This window comes from Ursus americanus, chromosome 5 (genome assembly GCF_024610735.1).
Source record: "Ursus americanus isolate L20-20 chromosome 5, mUrsAme1.1.p, whole genome shotgun sequence".
Classification (NCBI taxonomy): Eukaryota; Metazoa; Chordata; class Mammalia; order Carnivora; family Ursidae; genus Ursus; species Ursus americanus.
Genome location: NC_142131.1, coordinates 7356730 through 7379364, shown reverse-complemented (window position 1 = coordinate 7379364; position 22635 = coordinate 7356730). Strand labels below are relative to the sequence as shown.

Genomic DNA, 22635 nt, shown 5'->3' with positions numbered 1-22635 from the left:
ATTCCTCTCCTTCATACTTTTGAAGTATAGAACGTCACCAGATTGACTCAAAACTGCTACCAGAGGCTTTCTTGAAGACATAGTTTGGCTTACAGTCTAATATTTTTCATTTGTCTTAAAGGCATTTTGTCCTTTTACTTCATTCAGAATATTCATGGAAATGGAAGCGGGGGGAGGGTGGCGGGGGGCTGTCAGGGAATGGTGCCAAGAAGATAGCAGATGAAGCCAAGCTTTCAGAAAATGGCTTATACCATGTTTGCTTTTCATTTATGCCATTTCAATGGGTGTATCATTTAGCTTGTGTTCTGTGGTTTAGTGTATGGGTTTCCTGCCCCCCACTTCCATCTCTGAGTTAATGTTGCATCCCTGTCTGTATAGAATGCAACAATATTGTTTAAAGACCTAGCGTATAGTGAGTGTCGAAAAAAGACATTTTAAGAACAAACTCTATGCTCCTCTGATTGCTCATATCATGGTAGATGATGAGATATTAAGTCTGTAGCTACATTAATATTTTATGGATAGTAAAAGGCTAAGCTGCTATAAGAAACTACAGGTTTGTAATGTTTTTATTATTCAGTTGTAGAAAAATAGATAAAATTTGATGCATGCAAAAACAAAGTACCAAGCAAAAAATTAACCCTGTTGTTCTGACATGATGTGATGAGACATAACACTTATAAGCCAGGAAAGGATCACTTGCCAGATGATTGATTATGCTTAGTGAATACCACCTCATCAGGATAGGTATTTGAGAAAATTTAGACAACATGATCTTCTCCTGAGAGTGTGTATTTTGCATCCAGGTATATTCTGGATTTGCATAGGTAAGAAAAGGTATCCTGGAAAATGAAGCAAAGCTTAGAGAAGAGGAACAAAAATTATCAGGTGAGGGAAGAGGATCTTACCTGACAGTTGACTAGGAATATTATAATTTTTCAATCTAAAATGATTAATTCTAAGTTGATAATTATGGAGTCCAGGAAATCATGAAATTTATAGCGAGAATTTTTACTACATCCTGAAAAACTAGAACTTTGGGGTCACCTTTAAGAATTATTTCTCCCTTAGTATATTACCCTAGTTATTCTGCTAAATTTTCTAAAGTTCTAAAGATGAAATCCATTGAAAAATGGTTGACTGTGGGTTAAGCACTCATTATTTCAAAGGTATTTGGTGATCATACCCTAAAACCCATAACCCAAGTGAAATGTTTATGCCTTTCCACTAACCCCTAAAAATTACCAAGCCTTACTTCTTATTACTATCTTTATAGGGCTGAACTTTTATAAAGTCTCTATAAACTCAACCCTTTCACCTTACTGGGAGAAGAAAATAAGGTCCAGAGAAGCTGAATGACTTTCTCCATCACACAAGTAGTTGGTGAATCCTAATTTTGAGAGTAAGGTCTCAGACCCATATATCCAATATTTGTTTTTACCTTTAACTCTGGTCTAGCCTTTCCCCTGCCTGTTAACCTTTGCCAGTGGATTGTGTCAAGGGTAATTCATGGGTAATCTTGTGATTCTCTAACCTCTGTATCAAAACTGCTCTTTCTAACTTCTTTATTTTTGTTAGTGGAGCGCTATTTCCTAAGTAACCAGGTAGGAAGCCTGAAACCACCTCTTTCTATTCTTTTTTATGTACCCTTTCCATCAGAAACTACATTATTCATACATGAAGTTAACAAATATTTATTCATAAACTATCATGTCCCAGAACTGTGTGAAGCTCTTGGAATGAAAAAAAAATTCTTGAAATTTATAGGCTCAATAGACCTATGTGTCTTTTCACTCAATTTCTGTATCAATTTCTGCCTTTCTGTCATCACCGCTACCAGTCTAGATTATTGTGTTAGCTGCCATACGGTTTCTCTCTCCACTATTTCTCTTCTCTAAAGAAATACTCCTGCAATGATATCAACTATATTGCTTTCCTATTCAAAGTCTTCATTGATCTTCCACATGTTCAAATCCCACCTCAACCCTTGTTTATATTTCTTGCCTTATAATTAATTTAACTGCTTTTGTAATTCAAGTAAAATTTATCTAGTTTTAACTTCTGTTTCCTTAAGTTTATTAATAAGAACATTTATTGGGCATTTCCTATGGGTAAAACTCAGTGTTAATTATACTGAGGAAGACAAATATGAGATATGGTGTTTAAAATCCGAATGCTGCTAACACTTTATGAGAGAATACAGAATCTTATGTAGAAATTATGAATATCATTAAAACTAAAGGGAGAACATTCACAAAATTCAAAAGAGAGGCTACCTTCCTGAAGGAAGGATTTCATGGACATTTTTAACTTAACCCTTAAGCTATTATCCCTGCTACTTTTGGTTTATTTTCCATCCTGACTTTAGTCTTAAATAATTCTATTCTTCAAAAAGCAATGTTTCTGGATAATATAATGCATGTATACTACTTTTAATGAATGTTTAGTGAAACTAGAAAATTAAAAACATTTGCAATTATGTTGCAGAATGATCTCATATAAGGGTCCACATAATATATTCTATCTTAAATTCTGTATCAAAAAAAAAAAAAAAAAAGTCTGTTGGCTGTCGCCCAGCAATGTCCCTCTGCTTGATAACTTGGGTCCTTAAAGGAACTTCATGTGGAACAAGGTCTGGGCACCAGATAACTATGATTTCTGTGACTCTCTTCAGGCACATGAGCCTGCCTAAGGCTGAGGGTCAGCTTTGCCTCCAAAGCTGATTTCTTCTTATGCTTCCCTCATTCTGCATCAGCACAGGCCACAACACAACAGTGTTTACATTGTAGGAAGGGCAATGGAAAGTCTTACGTATGTCATGGTGGAGGAGTGCTGCAGTTTTGTCAAATTTTGCTTTTTTCTCCACACCCTATCATCCTCTTTAAATTTTTATCATGGAATATATTATTTTTATAATTAAAAATATCTTCTTGGGGGTGCCTGGGTGGCTCAGTCAGGTAAGCGTCTGCCTCCGACTCAGATCATGATTCCAGGGTCCTGGGATCAAGCCTGGAGTCTGGCTCCCTGCTCAGTGGGGAGCCTGCCTCTCCCTCTGCTCCTCCCCCTGCTCCTGCTCTCTCTCTCCATCTCAAATAAATAAATAAAATCTTAAAAAAAGAAAAGAAAATCTTTTTGGAGAGATCCACAAGCTTTATAATACCGAGATTATGATCATATTTTCTTTGAACACTTGGAGTAATTCTTTTCCTGATTCACACTGTAATTTCTTTCATAACCATTCTAAACAAATTATCTTCTGTTCTAGTCATCTGGCTAAAAACCTTGTGCTCTCAAGTGTATGGCTCATCTTCGGTAAGCGACTTGCAAACTCTTTTGCATTATATTTTTCAAATTTTAGAACAATAAACTTGTGAGTAATTATTGATAATGATTGGTTTCTTTACTTTTTTACTAAATTCTAAAGTTACCAAAAATTTGAATAGGAGGAATATCATTAATACTGATCACTCTTTTTAAGTAGGATTTTTAGCTTAAAACATTATTTATAAATAGATGAAAACAATTTAAGAAATTTGAGAAAACAAATCTAAGTTTTCATCAACCTCAGTTACTCAGTGCACTCAAAAAATAATGCATATGTTTGCGGTTTCTATTCTTTCATACTATGTACATTATTTTAGAATTTCTATTTGAAGAAATCTTATCTGACTTAAGATCTTACTCACAAGCCTCTTTTTTTTTGAAGAATCCCTTGATAAATTTCTAACAATAGTCGAGGTTAACATACAACCCAAAAAATCTCTGGCTTACAACTCCAAAGGCTTATTTTTCATATTTTATGTCCACCGTTGATCAGCTACAACTCTGTTCTATGTCATTTAGATGACAAAGCAGCCTATATCTGAGAGCCTGCTAGTCTTTTTAAAAGAGTTATAAGAGAAACATGGCAAACTCAAACTAGCTCTTAAACTTGGAAGTTATTCATGCATTTCTGTTCTCAAGTCATTGACCAATGCAGTTAGTATGACCCACTCTGAAGTCAGATGAATGGAGATGTACCATCAGTCACATGGCAAATCGGGATGCCAACAGGATTGGGGAATATAATCTACACCCAGGAAGGGATAGAAAATATTTTGAACCATAATACAATCATTGAATTGATCATTGTGATGGAGGTAAGAGATGAAAACAATACAAAGTTTTAAAATGTTCCTTCTGTGTTCCTCATCAACTACGTTATTTCCTAGAATATAAATCTTAATGGATTTTGTCTTCTTTCATACCATTCACTTCCATTCTTTACCTCTTCTTTCCAGGTCAAAATTCTACTCATTTCAATCACACTTCTGTACTTCCTTGAAGCTTTTCTTGATATATTCAACTTATATTTAGCTCATTTCTTATTCAAACTACTTTACAGTTGACCTTTGAATGACGGGGGTATTAGGAGTGCCACCCCTACCCCCACAGAGTAGAAAATCCATGTATAACTTTCTACTCCCCCAAAACCTAACTACTAATAACCTGCTAGTGAATGGAAGTCTTACCAATAACAGTCAATTAACACATGTTTTGTATGTTTATATGTATTATATCCTGTATTATTATAATAAAGTAAACTAGAGAAAAGAAAATCTTATTAAGAAAATCATAAGGAAGAGAAAATACATTTACAGTCCTATACTGTATTTATCAGGAAAAAAATTCTGCATGTAATTGGGCACACAAAGTTCAAACTCGTTGTTCAAGGGTCAACTGTATATTGATGTTTTTGGCACTAACTTTATTCAGGTCTCCACAGTATTTTTGCAAATGGTGTTTGTGTATTTTCTCCCCACTCAAAGTACACTAATATACTTGACAAGTCTGCAGCATTGATGTATTTTTCTCCATTAGGTAGGAGAAACTGAGTTTTTAGGCTGCAATACCCAGCGCTTCCACTAGGCTCCACAAAGGCCTTTTCTGTTCAGAATAAATGTGAACAAACTTATTATTTGTAAAAAACATGGATAGCTTTTGATTTTGTATTCACTTCTCCTAGTGTGTGCTTGGTGTATACAGAAATCTGTATCAGCCCTGTGTTCCTATCAAATGTTTACTGAATGTGTTAATAGATAATTTTGGGATTGAGAAAAAGCATATGGATCTCTGGCTAGAGATCTAGTGTATTTATAACATAATATATATTTGTGTGAACTGAGGTACTTGCTTCCATCTCTTTTTGGAAAAGAAGAACATTTTGTATATCATAGGGCAAAAGGTAAGAAAAGCACCAAGGGAATTGTTACAGAAACCACTGGAAGAGAGAGTTACTTAAGGAAAATGGTGGTCATCAGAGTAAAATGCTTCATCACATCAAGTATGGAGGAGCCAGGAAAGCATCTGTTTGACCAGGGAATTAGAAATTGAAAATACGGAGAAAGGGGCCCATTGTATAAATATTTAGTGAGGATGAAATGTGAGCACCCCATACAAGGAAGTTCAGTTGAAGCTATTTCAAAAAAAAAAATGGAAATGATTTCCCAGGGCCATTGAGTCACCTTCATATCATACAATTTGTTATTCTTCTAACTGAGTACTAAGAAAGAGATAAGAATTACGGTTCTTAGAAAAATAAAGAGCAGATTAAAGAGAGGGTTTGAAAACATTATCTAGCGTTTTACCATTTTCATGAGTAGTTCCTATTAAAAAGGCTAACATTATAGTAATGCAGTAATGATCTTAATGAAGCCAAATCAGCATAAATGAAATAACCATTTATCTGTTTGTACAGTGTGATCAGTTAGCTCTTAATAATTGATTAAATATTCTGGTACAGTAGAATCAGAATCCTGGTCATATTATTAAGCAGTTAAAAATATATATTTGGTATCAGGAAATACACTTGACATTTTGGACTTACAGTGAAAGGAAAAAATGGGGACTAGATGGATGAGAGATAAAGCATGTAGAAAATCAATCAAAAATAAAGTTGCTTGACATCTGTCAGGAAAGAAATTTCAAAGAAGTTAAAGGCTAAGGCAAGGTAGTAAAGGACATAAGCTCAGTTTAACGACTTTAACTTTGAAAATAAATGACAAATTGTTTGAAGTACTCTTGGTAAAGTACCAAAGTGGACTTTCTATCTGCAGCCTTTCATAATTAGGCTTTCCTTTGGGAAATTGAATTTGCCTCAATATTAGTTCCCATTTCTTGGTTGGGGCTGATGCCGATCGTTTCTTCGTTTCTATTCCTGACCTAACCAATCAGAATTCTTTCTACCCTAAACAGAGGGATGAGACCTGAGATAGATGCATAATGAAGCCAGCCTAATGAGAATCATGTTATTGAGTTTTCTTGAAACAACTAGAAAACTGAAATTATCTTTTCCGTAGAAATGTTAGCTGACAGTCTGGAGATGTACTGGTCATCATTACTACTATATCACAGAAGACTGTTGAGAATGGAGCCATAGAAAGGAAAGAAAGCTAAGAGACGAAGAGAGCCATTGTAACAACTCTGTTAGCCATATGCAATATTACTATTTTATAAAAGAAGAAATTGAAGATCAGATACTTAATTTTCCGTCATTCAACTGGTAGAATTAAGTGGTTAAGTCAGGACACAAACTTAGGACTGCATGATTCTAGATCTTATACACCTTCACAGCATAAGCTGAATTTTATACATGCTCTCTTATTTGACTTACTCAGAAATTCTTGAAGTTTACAGGGTATGTCATAACCCATCTGGAAATGAGAATCCATATAGGGCAAAGTTAAAATATATATATATATCCAAGATAACAAAAGAAAGGGACAATGTATATATTATGAATTGAGCCAATAAATATCATTAAATGTGTTAGGAATTTTGAAGAAAATATTTAACGTGATAGGATGATTTACTTCATATCAACTCTTATCCAGTCATAACTCCTCAAACACTGACCTGAAGTGCAGTTTAAATTGAGCATTGGGAGATGTTAGAAAAGGAATGAGCTCTGTGCCTTCAAAGAAAGAGTAAATTGATAAGAGATATTTTCCTCAAAGCATTAGATTTTGAGTTCATAGAGGAAAAGATCGAGCTACTGAATCATTCTTAGCAATGCTAAGCAGAGTATTTACTGTTCAGTTTTTCTCAATAGATTTTAAATCTTTATCTAATTACTGAGCCCAATTTTCACAGAATTTTTGAAATTTACTTTCTAAAGGCACAAAAAATTCCTGACTAACCTTTTAAGCTCCAAGAGATCAGAAGCCCTGCTTTTTTTTTTTTTTTTTCTTTTACCATCATTGTATGAGTTAGTCTTAGATTTGGATGCATAAATAAGATAGAATTTTATTAATCTCTCACATAAAAGATGTCCAGAGGTCTAGAAATAAGCCATCAGTCCACGGTTGGTATGCAGTCCTGAAGAATCAGTAAATACACTGGAACAAAAGGAGCCCCTTCACATCTGAAACCTTTACACCCTCTTTCTGGAGGAAGTGCCACATCTTCACACATAGATATCAATGGTCGGAACTTAGAGAAATGACTACATACCTAGTCGCAAGGAAGGCTAGAAAATAAGACGTCTTTTGTTCCAAGCTACAGTGAGCCCAGAAAAAGAAAGGAAAAAAAAGTTTCTATTTCTAAAAAGAGAAAGAAAAGCAAGTACACTTTAATCATTGCTAAAATTACCATCTAAAGTGCCTAGCATGTAAAGGTCCTCCTATTAACTGTTCTCCTGAAGTACTTTCACTCCTTCAGATCTTTGCACTTGGTTCCCTCTCTCAGGATACACTTGCTCCTTTGCCTCTTTGCTCCACGTGGGCACACCCTCCACAGCAGTAAAATGGGAATGGGACAGATTGGCTTTCAACATGTTGGTCTTTGTTACAAACCCAGTCTTGGATAAAACACAAAAGGGGTTTTATAAAAATCCCTGATGTTGAGCCACAGTGCTCCTTGACAGTAACGAAAAGAATAGGCATCGTTTTTATTATTTAAATTGCATTATCATTCTTGACTAGGGCAGCTGGTTCCTTGTAAAGAAAGGTTAGGAAAGGTCTTCAGAACTGTCTTTAATAATGCATTCAGACATTCTCTTCTGTTTTTGACCTTGATTTTTCATTTCTGTGAAGGTCTAAAGGATGCATTAGCTATGTACACAAAGGCTTTTCTTTCCCCCCTTTTATGCTTAATGGTCTTTCTTCATGAGGGTTGCTGAAGTGGTTGCTATTAAAGCATATATGTCTTTAAAAGGTCCTCATTTACCTTTGTTTTGTTAATTTAATTCATACATGAAGTAATATTAAGAGCAACTTGAGTTCTATGCTGGCCTAAGTCCTAGGAGAACACACACACATTACATTCCAATGTATAGTTCTGTATAGAGCTTGCTTTCTAAGAGAGAAATATAAATAAGTAAATTCGCTACTAGATATATTTTTTATAAATTTTTATAATTCTACAAAGCAAGGGTTCCATAAAAGAAAACAATATATAGGAGACATAGGATTTCAGAGGCTGTCTCTCATTGAAGAGATGACCCCTTTTGTTGTTTTGATTTTTTTAATAATATTTTTTTATTATGTTAGTCACCATACAGTACATCCCTAGTTTTTTATGTCAAGTTCCATGATTCATTACTTGCATACAACACCCAGTGCACCACGCAATACGTACTCTCCTTAATACCCATCACCAGCCTATCCCCTTCCCCCACACCCCTCCCCTCTGAAGCCTTCAGTTTGTTTCCCAGAGTCCATAGTCTCTCTCGGTTCATTCCCCCTTCTGTTTACTCCCCCCTTTCTTCTTCCCTTTCTTCTCCTACCGATCTTCCTACTTCTTATGTTCCATAAATGAGAGAAACCATATGATAATTGTCTTTCTCCACTTGACTTTATTCAGTTAGCATTATCTCCTCCAGTCCCATCCACGTTGCAGCAAATGTTGAGAAATCATTCCTTTTGATGGCCGAATAATATTCCATTGTATATATGGACCACATCTTCTTAATCCAGTCATCTGTTGAAGGGCATCTCGGCTCCTTCGACAAATTAGCTATTGTGAACAATGCTTCTATGAACAGTGGGGTGCATATGGCCCTTCTCTTCACTACGTCTGTATCTTTGGGGTAAATACCCAGTAGTGCAATGGCTAGATCATAGGGTAGCTCAATTTTTAACTTTTTAAGGGACCTCCACTGTTTTCCAAAGTGGCTATACCAACTTGCATTCCCATCAACAATGTAGGAGGGATCCCCTTTCTCCACATCCTCTCCACCATTAGTTGTTTCCTGTCTTGTCAATTTTTGCCATTCTAACTGGCAAAAGGTGGTATCTCAATGTGGTTTTGATTTGAATTTCCCTGATGGCTAATGATTTTGAACAGTTTTTCATGTGTCTGTTAGCCATTTGTACGTCTTCATTGGAAAAGTGTCTGTTCATATCTTCTGCCCATCTTTTGATTTGATTATTTGTTTCTCGCGTATTGAGTTTGAGAAATTCTTTGTAGACCTTGGATACCAGTTTTGTTTTTTTTTTTAAAGATTTTATTTATTTATTCGACAGAGATAGAGACAGCCAGCAAGAGAGGGAACACAAGCAGGGGGAGTGGGAGAGGAAGAAGCAGGCTTCCAGCGGAGGAGCCTGATGTGGGGCTCGATCCCATAATGCCGGGATCACGCCCTGAGCCGAAGGCAGACACTTAACCGCTGTGCCACCCAGGCGCCCCTGGATACCAGTCTTTTATCTGTAGTGTCATTTGCAAATATCTTCTCCCATTCCTGGGCTACATCTTAGTTTTTTTGACTATTTCCTTGGCTGTGCAGAAACTTTTTATCTTGATGTAGTCCCACAAGTTCATTTTTTCTTTTGATTCTCTTGCCTTTGGAGATGTGTCATGAAAAAAGTTGCTGTGGCCGATGTCAAAGAGGTTGCTGCCTATGTTCTCCTCTAGGATTTTGATGGATTCCTGTCTCACATCAAGGTCTTTCATCCATTAGGAGTTTATCTTTGTGTATGGTGTGAGAGAGTGGTCAAGTTTCATTCTTTTGCATATAGCTGTCCAATTTTCCCAGCACCATTTATTGAAGAGGCTGCCTTTATTCACTGGATGTTTTTTCCTGGTTTGTCAAAGATTAATTGCCCAAAGAGCCTAGGGTCCATTTCTGGGTTCTCTATTCTGTTCCATTGGTCTATGTGTCAGTTTTTGTGCCAGTTCCATGCTGTCTTTGTGATCACAGATCAGAAAAGGGGCCTTTTCTGGTTCCACACAATTTTAAGAGCTGTTTGTTCCAGTTCTTTGAAAAATGTCATTGGTATTTTGATCAGGATGGCATTGAAAGTGTAGATTGCTCTGGGTAGCATAGACATTTTAAGTATGTTTGCTCTTCCGATCCATGAGCATGGAATGTTTTTCCATCTTTTTGTGTCTTCTTCAATGTCTTCTATCAGTGTTCTGTAGTTTCTAGAATAGAGATCCTTTACGTCTCTGGTTAAGTTAATTCCGAGATAACGTATGATTTTTGGTGCTATTGTAAATGGGATGGATTCCCTAATTTCTCTTTCTTCAGTCTCATTGTTCGTGTATAGAAATGCAACTGATTTCTGAGCATTGATTTTGTATCCCGCCACATTACTGAATTGCTCTGTAACTTCTAGTAGTTTGGGGGTGGATTCTTTTGGGTTTTCCATATAGAGTATCATGTCATCTGTGAAGAGAGACATTTTGACTTCTTCTTTGCCGATTTGGATACATTTTATCCCTTTTTGTTGTCTGATTGCTGTTGCAAGGACTTCTAGTACTATGTTGAATAATAGTGGCAAGAGTGGGCATCCTTGTTGTGTTCCTGATCTTAAGGGAAAGGCTTTCAGCTTTTCCCCATTGAGAATGATATTTGCTGTAGGCTTTTCATAGATGGTTTTTATGAAGTTGAGGAATGTCCCCTCTATCCCTACAGTCTGAAGTGTTTTAATCAGAAAAGGATGCTGTATTTTGTCAAATGCTTTTTCTGCATCTATTGAAAGGATCATATGGTTCTTGACTCTTTTCTTGTTGATGTGATCTATCACACTGATCAATTTGCGAATGTTGAACCACCCTTGCATCCCAGGGATGAATCCCACTTGGTCATGATGGTTAATCCTTTTAACGTACTGTTGGATCCTATTAGCTAGGATCTTGTTGAGAATTTTGGCGTCCATATTCATGAGGGATATCGGTCTGTAATTCTCCTTTTTGATGGGGTCTTTGCCTGGTTTGGGAATCAAGGTAATATTGGCCTCATAGAATGAGTTTGGTAGTTTTCCTTCTGTTTCACTTTTTTGAAACGGCTTCAGGAGAATAGGTATTATTTCTTCTTTGAATGTTTGATAGAATTCCCCAGGGAATCCTTCAGGCACTGGACTCTTGTTTTTCAGGAGCTTTTTGATCACTGCTTCAATCTCTTCATAATTAATTGGTTTGTTTAAAAAATCAATTTATTCCTGATTCAGTCTTGGTAGTTTATAGGTTTCCAGAAAGGCATCCATTTCTTCCAGGTTGTTTAACTTATTGTCATAAAGCTGTTGATAAAATTTTCTAATGATCCTTCCTATTTCATTGGAGTTGGTTATGACCTCTCCCCTTTCATTCATAATTTTATTAATTTGGGTCCTTTCTCTATTCTTTTGAATAAGCCTTGCCAGTGGCTTATCGATCTTATTTACTCTTTCAAAGAACCAGCTTCTAGTTCTGTTGATCTGCTCTACTGTGCTCCTGGTTTCTAATTCATTGATCGCTGCTCTAATATTGATCAACTGCTTTCTCATGCGTAGGTTAGGCCTTTCTTCTGTTCCAGCTCCAGCTTCTTGAGGTGAGAATATAAAAACTACATTTTAGATTTTTCTATTCTTTTGAGTTAGGCTTGGATGGCTATGTATTTTCCCCTCAGTGCTGCCTTTGCAGTGTCCCATAGGTTTTGGACCATTGTGTTTTCATTTCGTTGGTCTCCATAAATTGTTTAAATTGATTTTTAATTTTCTGATTTATCCAATCATTTTTGAGCAGGATGGTTCTACGTTTCAAAGTGTTTAAGTTCCTTCCAAATTTTTCCTTGTGATTGAGTTCCAATTTAAAAGCATTGTGGTTTGAGAATATGCAGAGAATAATTTCAGTCTTTTGGTATCAGTTGAAACCTGTTTTGTGGTCCAGTATATGGTCTATTCTGGAGAAAGTTCCATATGCATTGGAAAAGAAGGAGTATTCTGTTGTTCTGGGGTGTCGTGTTCTATATATATCTGTGAGGTCCATCTGGTCTAGTATATTATTCAAAGCTCTTGTTTCTTTGTTGATTTTCTGCTTAGGTGATCTGTCTATTGCTGATAGTGGAGTGTTGAGGACCCCTACTATTAATTTTTATCTATATGTCTCTTTATTCTGGTTAAGAGTTGGCTGCTCCCCTGTTGGGGGCGTAGATATTTAAAATTGTCATATCCACTTGTTGGATACATCCTTCTAGAATAATACAGTGTCCTTCTGTATCTCTAACTACAGTCTTTAGTTTAAAATCTAATCTGTCTGATATGAGAATTGCTACCCCAGCTTTCTTTTGAGGTCCATTGGCATGAACAATGGTTTTCCGTCCCTTCACTTTCAGTCTGGATGTATCTGTAGTTTCAAGATGAGTCTCTTGTAGACAGCAAATGGATGGGTCATGTCTTTTTATTCAATCTGCAACCCTGTGGCATTTATGGGAGCATTTAGGCCATTCACATTCAGAGTGATTATTGAGAGATATGATTTTAATGATGTCATGTTGCCTGTAAAGTCTTTGTTTCTATAGATTGTAAATTTCTGTTCTGTATCACTCTTGGGGCCTTTTTACTTTTATAGAGCCCCCCTTAATATCTCCTGTAGGGCTGATTTCATGGTTATGAATTTGGTCAGTGTCTGGCGATCCTGGAAGGTCCTTATCTCTCCATCAATTCTGAATGACAGCCTTGCTGGATAAAGGATCCTTGGCTGCATGTTTTTCTTGGATAGAGCTTTAAAAATCCCCTGCCAACCCTTCCTCTCATTCCATGTCGGTGTAGACAGGTCTGACAAAATTCTGATATTTTGGCCTCTGTACATGAGAAATTTCTTCTCCCTGGCCACTTTCTATACTGTATCCTTGGATCTAATATTTGTGAATTACTCTATGATGTGACGTGGCGTAGGTTTGTCGTGGTTGAGCTTGGGAGGGGTCCTCTCTGCCTCTTGGACACGAATGCTTGTTTCCTTTGCTAGATTAGGGAAGTTTTCAGCTGCAATTTGTTCAAATATCTCTTCTAGACCTCTCTCTTTCTCCATCCCCTGGGAATGCCAATGATTCTGACATTGGAACATTTCATTGAGTCAGTAATCTCCCGTAATCTACATTCTTGAGATTAGATTTTTTTGAGCCAAGTTTCTGTTTTAAGTTTCTCTTCTACCATCTCATCCTCCAATTCACTAAATTGTTCTTCTGCCTCATTTACCCTGGCCGTCAGAGCATCTAGTTTTGACTGCATTTGATTCATAGCATTTTTAATTTCTGCCAGATTTGCTCTCATTTCCGCCCTTAGAGATTCTATATTCTCGTTAATATTTTCATTAATATTTTTTCAAGTCTACACATCATCTTGACTATTGTTACCCTGAACTCCAATCTGATAATTTGGTTATATCCATATCCATCAGTTCTGTGTCAGAGGCCGCAGACTCATTGTCTTCTCATTGCTGGGGGGGAATTTCTCCTTCTCGTCATTCTGATGAGGAGAGGTTGTGGGGTTGCCCAGAGCCCAAATTATTGACCAGGACCCAGGCAGTGTGCACTTGTTTTATAGGGACCTTAGGGATGTGGGCTTCTTGATTTTTCAGCCTGCCTTCTGGGGGAGGGGCCTGCCACACTGATATTCAGGCAACTCTGTTTGGGTAGAGTCTCCCTGTCCCCTGGGAGGGGGAATGGGGATTGGCACAATGTAAGCTGGTATTTCCGGGCTTTTGTTCTCTGATGGCTTTCCCTGGTGGTTTTCTGTGGCTCTTCTGAGAGTCAGAGCAGCAATGGCCGAATCCTAGCCTCTGTCTCAGAACAGAGAGATTGCAGTCCACTCTCCACTGAGCTCTCTTGCCCTCTTTAACTCTGTTTCTGTTGGTGCTGCTAAAAACCCTGCAGCGTCCCGGGTTGTGCGCCCCACAGCCGGTGTCCCAGCCCTCACTTCCAGGGCCCACACGTCTCTGTCCTTTGTGCTTCTAACACTGCCAGCTGCCTCCGGTTCCCGTGGGTGCTCCCAAACTCCCTGTTTCAGTGTAGTTTGCATGCACTCCGGAGCTCCGGTTTTCAGTCTGGTCGCTCATTTCAGTCTGGTCGCTCGTGCACTCCCGAGCTCCCAGTATCAATCCGGTTCCAGTGAGCGCTCCAGAGCTCCGGTTTTCAGTCAGGTCTCGCGAGTGCTCCTGAGCTCTCGGTTTTAGTCTAGTTCGAGTGTGCGCTCCGGAGCTCGGATTTCAGTCTGGTCGCAAGCACATTCCCAGGCTCACAGTCTCACTGTGCTGTCTTGCGGGTGCCGGGCTCCCTCCCCTTTCGTTTATCTTCCCATATCTGTGTGCGGATTCATGGCTCCCCGCTTCGTACCTCAATACTCAGCTCTGGAGATGTTCGTTTGTAGAGATCCAGATGTATCTTCCTTCATCTCAGGCTGATTCCGTGGGTTTTCAGGATGGTCTGGTACCTATCCATCTAGACTCAGGGGACCAGCTGAAAAAGGGGACCCCCACTCCTCTGCCATCTTAACTCCTCCCCCGAGATGACCCCATTTGAACCATGGTCTGGAGAATGGGCAGGAAGAGTCATATAGGTAAGGAATAAAAGGGTACTATTCCTTGTGGGGGGGGCATGAGTAGTACAAATGCATCTATGTAAGGAAAATGGAGTAGTAAAGTGTATCCATTTATTCCACTGACATTTATAGAGTGCCTGTTCTAGGCATATGGCACAGCAAGATAGTAAGGTACTGATTGTGGCTGGCCTCAAAATGTTTAGGGGAAGGGGGAGAAAGACTTTATATGAGTGTGATGTAGCAGTGTACACAGCTCCTTGAAGCATTTCAAACTTAGAATAGGCAGAAAGGATCATTGTCTAATTCTCCTCGAGACAGGAAGGAAGAGGCTTGGTATTGGTAGAGGGACTGACTTTTGAGCTGTGGGGGCATGAATTTTCTAGCTCATGAGGATCCTGTTTCTGTGTATTGTTATCTTCTGTAGGATTTGTCCATCTTTATCTTTATGCTATGTATGGCTTTGTGTTACTAGCTGAGGAGAGACAAGAAGTCTTAGAATCAGCCATTTTTGAATTAGGAATGTTGGCCTTAGAAGTTTTCTAACAGACTAAGTTAAGAATGTTTATTTTATCTATTTATGTATTTACTTTTCCACGGAGCCTTTTAGTATAAACAAAATCTCAGGTAGAAGCCCAATATGTAAAATAGAGGAAGCCCAATAACTACTTCTGACTGAAATCTCAGGGTTAAGAAGCTGACAACCTGATTATAAACCCTGCTCTCACTTCATGAGGAATCAGGTGTGTGACCCCTGTCCTCTGGTAATGTAGATTTTTGGAATATAGGAAACTCTATCCTGGTTATCTTTACATTTGTCTTTTAGAATCCACCTTTTATTAATTGACATTTTAATTATCTATTTAAAAATACATCTTTTGCCATTTTAGAAGTTTCTACATGGAAAACTAATTTTTAAATATAGAAAATTTTCTGCCTTAGCTAAGAGGGAGAAAAATAGTTCTCTCAGACTTCACAGAAAGCAAAAAGCATCAGAAGTCCATGAAAATAAAGCTACTTCAAAAATATAGTTTGATGAGAAATGTATAAATAAGAGATGATTCTGAAGACTAGTGATTTGTTATAAAGTTGTTATTAAATAAACACTTTTAAAGAGGTTGATAAAAATGTAAATGAGAAGTCCTTTCTGAATCTCTTAGCTCAATAAACCTAGACTAAACAACATAAGTCACAAGTTATATTCAGTGATGTGATTATCAACTAAATAGCAAAAGAAATTCCAGTCTAACCAGAATATTGTTGTAGAGTAAAAACTTTTTTGTGGGGGCACCTGGGTGGCTCAGTTGTTAAGCGTTTGCCTTTGGCTTAGGTCATGATCTCAGGGTCCTGGGATCGAGCCTTGCATTGGGCTTCCTGCTCAGTGAGCCTGCTTCCCCCTCTCCCTCTGCCTGCTCCCCCCGTTTGTGCTCTCTCTCTCTCTCTCTGTCAAATAAATAAATAAAATCTTAAAAAAAAGAAAAACCAAACTTTTTTTTTTTTTTAAAGTATAGTTTCCTCCATTTGAATTTCATCTATAAATCATTGTAGGTTCCAGCTCACTTTTTCTTAAGCAGAAGAAAAAAAAACAGAAAGTTGAAGAGATTTGATTCTAACATTTCAAAAAATCAAAGAAGAAAATCAAATAGAGAAATTATGGCTATGTCTAGATAAGGCAAAACTTATCAGCCATATAATTAAATTCTATTTTAAAAAAAAACCTACTTGAACAATTAGTAAGGTAAATGCAGTACTTCGGCACTGTACTTGGACAGATAAAAGTATTATTGATACCTTATTTTAATTTCCTGTGTTGATCTTGGTGAGAAAGAATGGCTAATTTTTGATAATTAAAAGGCCTAGGTAAAAAGTCCTTATAAAAAAGAATATGGGACGATGTATGATTCATTCCTACCTTTAGAAAGCTTATATGGTTCATCATATACATTGAAAGTCCATCCATATGGAAGGGTCCACAGGAGGAAAAGGCCAAAAGTAGTTGCTAGCCACCATATTTCAAGAGGCAAAAACCTATCAAAAAACTCAAAACCTTTTTTCTCTAAAGCCTTGGAAAACAATCTCCCCCTGAACTCCTTACAAGTTTAAAAATCACAGTACTAAACACAGTACTGAAATATTATCAATATGCATTCTCAAAAGGATATTTTTTCAGTGTTTCAAAGAAAAGAACATCGTAGAGCTATGAAATGCTATTTTTAATATCTAACAATCCTTGATTGGTATGAAGCAGGATGAATCAATCCAGAAATGATAGTCTGGATTGAGTAAATAATCAAATTTATCCTTTAGAATTCTGTTAGTAACGAATGACTGAAAATCAAATTCAAAATGGCTTTAGCCAAGAGAGAATTTATTAGGTCAGATTACTGGAAAAGCAGTTGTATGAACTCCTACTGATTGGTTGGCTTTGGGCAGGAAGACAGGAGCTCAGTGAGATCATCAGGCCCAGTTGCTCTATCTTCGTCTCTGTTTCCTTTCTCTCTCTCTCTTTTTTTTTTTTTCTTTAAAGGTTTTATTTATTTATTTGACAGAGAGACAGCCAGTGAGAGAGGGAACACAAGCAGGGGAAGTGGGAGAGGAAGAAGCAGGCTCCCAGCAGAGGAGCCTGATGTGGGGCTTGATCCCAGAACGCCAGGATTACGCCCTGAGCCGAAGGCAGATGCTTAATGACTGAGCCACCCAGGACCCCCATCTGTTTCCTTTCTCTGAACAGGCTGTACTCAGGTATCACATCATCATAACATGGAGGTCTTGATCCTACCTCTTTTTGTATCTAATGCAGTAGGAATATGTGCTTGCATATCCCCCATTAGGCACATGCCCATCCCAGATTCTATGGCTGCAGCCAAGAATATAGGATATGTCGATTGATCTGGGTCTGTATCACATGAGCACCCCTATAGCTGCTGGCAAAGCCTCTCCGGGAACATATGATCCGGGACTTCGTAGGGAAAGAAATGCACAAAAGTAGAGACTGTTGCTGGAAGTAGAAACTACAGCAAATAATAATAATAATAAATAATAATAATAATATTATATATATAATATATAATATTATTATTATATAATACAAATTTTTAATCAATTTTTTGGGAATATCTGTGCTTTGGACTGAATGCGTTCCCCTAAAATTTATATGTTGAAACTCTCATCACCAATGTGATGGTATTTGGAGGTGGGGCCTTTGGGAGGTAATTAGGGTTAGACTGTGTTATGAGGGTGGGGTCCTCATGGGATTAATGACCATAAATAGAAGATGAGACAGATCTCTTTCTATCATGTGAGAGAACCACTAAGAGGGCTTTCATCTGAATCAGACCATGGCACCCTGATTTCAGACTTTCCAGCCTCCAGAGCAGTGAGAAATAGATGTCTGCTGTTTAAGCCACCACATCTATAGTATTTTTGTTGCAACAGCCAGAAATGACTAAGATAATTTGCAACCTTAATGCTATAATATGTAATTTCAATTGATAAAATGTTCAGAATGCACTGGTACTTGATGACTTCTTAATCATTTCTTTATTATTATTCCATTATTGTTCCAAGTTTCAAAAATCACAACATCATTTTCAAAACATTGATTCTTAATGGGTGCACAAAAACACAATAATGAAATGGGCAGATCCATGAGCTTAAATATCTCAAAGGTTCTTGCGATTTGAAAATTATCTTTATAAATAATCAGGAAAGAAAAAATTCTTCCCTTCCACTATTACTTCATGAGCAAATTAATCTGCTTTCCTATTTAATTTAAATCTAAGTTTGTACTGTGCTGCTGTCCTTTCTGAGTGTGCTAACTTTAAATTATTACAACAGATTACGTATTATTCTTAAAAATCTTAGAAATATTTTGGTAAAGAAAGACAAAAGAAAGATGAGATAGAGAGGAGGAGAGGAAGAAATGATGGATAAAAGAAAGGAAACAGGAAGGAAGAAGGAGTAAAAAGCCAAGGGAAGCAAGAATACATTGTATTCTTAGCATTATCAGCAAAGCACTGTTTCTTTTTCATGGGGATACCTTAATCAGGTGTTATTAACCAAATTAATTTATTTTTAGTGTCATAGTTTCTTTAAAATCATTCTGTTAGAACTAAGACTTCTTTGTTTAAAAAAAAAAAAGCACTACTGAAAAACAAACCAAACAAACCCTTTTCCTTGGCTGGCTTTCAGTCATTTTTTCCCCCTAAATGCGGAAGCAGCAGACTTTATCATCAGAGACAAAAGCACACAATTCCCCAAACCATCCTGAGTGTGAGCTACAGGGCATGACCACGGGATGGTGTTATCTGGTCGTGTTTTATGTTTTATATCTCTCAGCCACCGTTTAGTTAAATAATTTCCTTTTTGTCCTCCGTAGGTATGAGAACAAGTTTGTTTAAATGAGAAATTCTTTCAGTGTATTTTAACTTAAGAATGAAAAGATGCGGCCCATGCCAGAGCATACAAACAGGTCTTGGAAAGTTTAAATAAAGACGAATAAAAATGTGCGTTAGATATATACAGATGTGCTTAAGCAAAACTGGCTCAAAGATGTACTTGGATTACAGTTAACTGTCTTCAGGATACATTCTCGTGTCACATCAAGTTATATGCCTTGTTTTTAAAATTGATAATGATATTTTAATGTGTAATGTGTAAAGACATGAAGACAGAAATAGAAATATTTTTATAATTATTTCTCCATCACGTTCTGTGTTGCTTATTTCAAATTTAAATATGATGTTTCCGCAGGATTAAGCCTCCTGTTGAGTTACTTTGCATGGCATTGAAATGATTTCCAAAGGTGACTAGAACAGGTCAATGAGAAGTTAAAGTAACCTATTGAAACTTTTTACTAAATATTTAACTTGCTACACATTTTACTCAACGTTATATAAAAACACAGAGGACTTCATATTTTCTGCATAAAAATATTTGTTTTATAATCCTGTATAAAATAGGAATGATTTTTTCATCCACAGCATTTTGGAAACCACTAAAATGTTTAGAAGGGACTAGAATGCCTTTGTCAAATGTTCCCTCTCCCTCTTGGAAGGGTCAGATTATTCTAGGGTGCTCTGGGTGCCCCCGGCCTCTGGATGATGAAGCAAAAGGAGCATGTCTGATGCTTGTGGCTCGTGCACACACAGCCACAGTCCCCCAAAGCATGACATAACCCTCTCTGCCAGCACCTCCCTGGCTTGAATTCCCCCATTTTTCAGGAACGTAAATCAGGTTATTCAGGTGGGGTAGTTCTGATGGGTAGTTATAGTTACTTGAACCAGATGGATTCTCTTATTAGTCACTTCTTTTCACCTTACCAGTGCAAACTAGTTTAAAAATCAACCCATCATCACAAGGGAAGGCCTAGAACAACAAAGTTTTTTGCAAGGGAAGAACCTGGTCACTTTATATTTCACTATAACTTCAAGCCAAATCCTCTGTCCTATGTATGTAGGGCCTGTCCCTCTTTCCTCATTTGAAGATTATACTTCTTACTTTCTCGTTTCATCCTCCAGCAGTCAGTTTTTTAAGCTTAAGAAAAGAGAAAGTCTTTCTTAGAGCTTAAAAAGCAGACATAATTACTACCTTATAAAATTTATGGTTTGTTGTTAAAAAGAAGGGGTTGGGGAGACATGTATCTTTAATGCCTTTAATACTCAGAAATATTCTAAAACCGGGACCAATTGATTAAGCTGCAAACCAGTAGAGCTGCCCCTTTAGCTTGTTACTGCTTTCTGCTCTCAGTCTTTTTTATTCATAGGACTCTTGAGGCTAAAAGCCTCCCCACTCTTAGATTCCGGTTGTTTATCTGTGTATTTACCGTTTAAAAGTATGTTTGCAGCTGAACAGAGTGTTCCTTACCCGACTGAACCCTTTCCTCATACGAATAGAACCAAATGAATATTCCATAGAAGCTAATTTTTAAAAGCTTTTCCTATTAGTTTTTATTTCAAGCAAAAGAATGAAAAAACTCCCACCCTGATAAGTGAACTGCCATTCAAAAGATCCTAAGGCCCAAAGCCAATTTTAGGGCTTTTTCTCATTTCCTTTCCAGGGTGTCTGCCAATTTCACATTAACCAGAAAAGATCTCTCTATTCTTTTTTCAGCCTTTCTTCAGCCAGGAAGATTAAACTTCTCCAGGATGTGCTAATCACTTTATGATTTTCTTTTGTAGGTTTCTCATTGCACCAAGAGATACTTTGTTTCTGTTTTAAGTTCCTAGACCTGTCCATATCCTCCTATAAGGCCTTTACACTGGCCAGCAGATTCTATGACCTGCCACTTAGGAGCTGTGTGTCTCCTGTTCACATCAATGTGTAACACCCTTCCAGATAGTTTAGCCATGCTTGGTTGCATTTCCTTTTGACCGGACTGCTTCTAGACCACATCTGGGCTCTCCCAAGCTTCCAAACAGCATGAATTGTTCTGCACTAGTCTTTCCTTGGGACAGTAATCGATGTGTGTAGTTTGACTGTATTTCTTTCTCTCTTCACATTCCCCTGGAAAACTATCACTAAACATATTGTTTGGCTTACAATTTATGGAGTATCAGAATTAAAGAAGCAGCATAGTTTCTTGTATGACTGATCTGGGGAGGACTTAACGCAAACAAAAGTAAACTTTTGTTCTTTAGGGAAAGGTTAGATGTTTAGATTAAGAAAACAAATGATCTAGCTTTACAAAAGAGGTTTAAGAACTTCACAGCTTAGAAAATTAATTTACAGCTTAAAAATGAGTAAGCATGGTTTTCTCCAGTGCTTCCTGCTCTCATATATACGTCGCTGAAATGCCGTGGTACCGCTGAGCATGGTTGGCAGACTGGAGGCACTCTGTCTGAAAGCACAATTTTCTCTTAATGCTTAAGGATCACTTTGCAATTGCTGTGATTAATTGAAACAATACATTTAAATGTTGCTGAGCTGCCACTAGTTTATTAAAGGAGGCAATTCGCTTCCAGAGCCTCTTTATTCCATGCAGTGCCGCTGGGCTCTGGTTCCCAGACAGAAGGGAGAAGGTTGCAGGTACCAAGTCACTTTCCACAATGTATAATTCCACATAGAAATGTATCACAATAACTGTTTAGTCTTTACTGTCGCCACTTTTGTGATTATGAGGACATTATATTTAGAGTAGGGCAATTTAAGTTGCCGTTAGCCAGAGCTGGTGATCATCTCTCACCCCTGACCTTCAGGTTAATGAGAAGTTCCTCTGGGTAATTGTCCTCCCTTAAGACAGCCCTGTGCTATGTAATCTTTATCGCTGTAAAATGACATTTAAAGTTTGTTTTACATGAGCAAGTAGGAGAACATTATTTCTGCAGTGAGCAATAATTATCTGCCTCCTAGCTGAAAATACATGCTGTGGATAAATTGTGTTCATCTGGTAGCCTTTGTTTGTAAGACAAGTTAATTAAAAGAGGAATGTTGAAAAATATGTTTGCCCACTGAGTGCTGATGGAGTAATATTATTACTTTACAAGAAAACATTACGTACAAAACAACTTTGGTTTTGTTCCGAAGTTATGAAAGAAAATGAGGCAAATGAGATGTTCCCGCAAGCAAAATTTTGATCACAATAAAAAAGAACAGATGAGGCAAAATATCTATTTATTCTAATCAAGTAATAAAAGTCTACTATTCTCTGTACCCAGGTGGTATTTGTTCCATTTAGCCTGGACAAGAAATATTAGACCTAACACCATGGTGTTATTAAAGTATCCAAGTAATTCTCTCTACTTAATATCAGTTTGCTGGGCTCTTGGTAGGATCAGTGTGTTTACTAAAAATGTGTTAACTATTTAATGTACACACATACTATATTTATCTCCTATATGCCTTGCAAGAAGCATGCTTGTAATTT

At 37.3% G+C, this 22635-nt stretch overlaps 1 protein-coding gene across 4 annotated transcripts in view; it reads left to right on the top strand.

The window, feature by feature from the left end:
• LOC123799262 (uncharacterized) overlaps window positions 1-22635 on the top strand; it is a 1380163-nt gene that overhangs the window by 907146 nt on the left and 450382 nt on the right. The gene's annotated exons all lie outside the window — the stretch shown is intronic.